This window comes from Octopus bimaculoides, chromosome 3 (assembly GCF_001194135.2).
Source record: "Octopus bimaculoides isolate UCB-OBI-ISO-001 chromosome 3, ASM119413v2, whole genome shotgun sequence".
In the NCBI taxonomy this organism is placed as follows: Eukaryota; Metazoa; Mollusca; class Cephalopoda; order Octopoda; family Octopodidae; genus Octopus; species Octopus bimaculoides.
Window position 1 is genome coordinate 3,750,321 of NC_068983.1, and position 1,045 is coordinate 3,751,365.

Below are 1,045 nucleotides of genomic sequence, written 5' to 3' on the forward strand. Positions count from 1 at the left end.
AGTTTCTGATTCCATGTGACAAGAATAATAACAACAACAACATATTCGCCACTTCTAGAACATTCGATTAAACTTAGCGAAGAAAGAAAACTCCTTTTAATATCAATCTTATATAAATATATTAGATATATATAAACAGATATAGGCACTATCATGCTATTAGCTGTCAGAAGTGAAAGTGCTCACTGCTAGTGAAGTATCTGTCTGTCTGCCTGTCTGCCTGCCTGTTGCTGGCCTGTCGATTCTTTGGCTACTGACAGCTAATACCATGACTGGCCGGAGCGAGCTATATGTCTGTCTGTCTGTCTGTCTCTCTATCTATCTATTACTCGAAAGTTCGCGCGTCCGCGCTAGCTAGTCGCGAGTGGTCGATCCTATTATTTTTAAACTTCAAACTTCATTTGTTTTCTATTTTGATAAATTCTCTCTGTTGAAAATTATATTTTTATATTTTAAATAATTTGCAATTTCAGGAAATATGTTTTTATATTAAATTTGTGTTTTCTACTCACGACTAGCTAGCGCGGACGCGCGAACTTTCGAGTAATAGATAGATAGAATGAGAGACAGACAGACAGACAGACATATAGCTCGCTCCGGCCAGTCATGGTATTAGCTGTCAGTAGCCAAAGAATCGACAGGCAGACAGACAGATACTTCACTAGCAGGCAGTGAGCACTTTCACTTCTGACAGCTAATAGCATGATAGTGCCCAGACACACGCACACACATCTATATTAGAGGCACAATGACCCAGTGGTTAGGGCAGCGGACCCGCGGTCATAGGATCGCGGCTTCGATTCCCAGACCGGGCGTCGTGAACGTTTACTGAGCGAAAACACTTAAAGCTCCACAAGACTCCGGCAGCTGTACTCAAATAAAGGCGGTGCTCCAACATGGCCGCAGTCAAATAAACTGAAACAAGTAAAAGAGACATCTACACACACACACACACACACACACATATATATTAGATACATACATATACATACACACGCAACGAAAATTCTAGAAAAATAAATTAAAAAGGGATCTTTTTTAAAAC

General features: G+C 40.3%; 2 protein-coding genes across 2 annotated transcripts in view; both read right to left on the reverse strand.

Annotated features, from left to right (window-relative positions):
• LOC106883960 (uncharacterized) overlaps nt 1-567 on the reverse strand; it is a 7,386-nt gene extending 6,819 nt beyond the window's left edge. Inside the window, exon 1 of the mRNA XM_014935117.2 lies at nt 1-567. This exon is cut by the window's left edge and continues 292 nt beyond it. The gene's annotated coding sequence lies outside the window, so the exon portion shown is untranslated.
• LOC106883959 (Fanconi anemia group A protein) overlaps nt 1-1,045 on the reverse strand; it is an 88,126-nt gene that overhangs the window by 2,717 nt on the left and 84,364 nt on the right. The gene's annotated exons all lie outside the window — the stretch shown is intronic.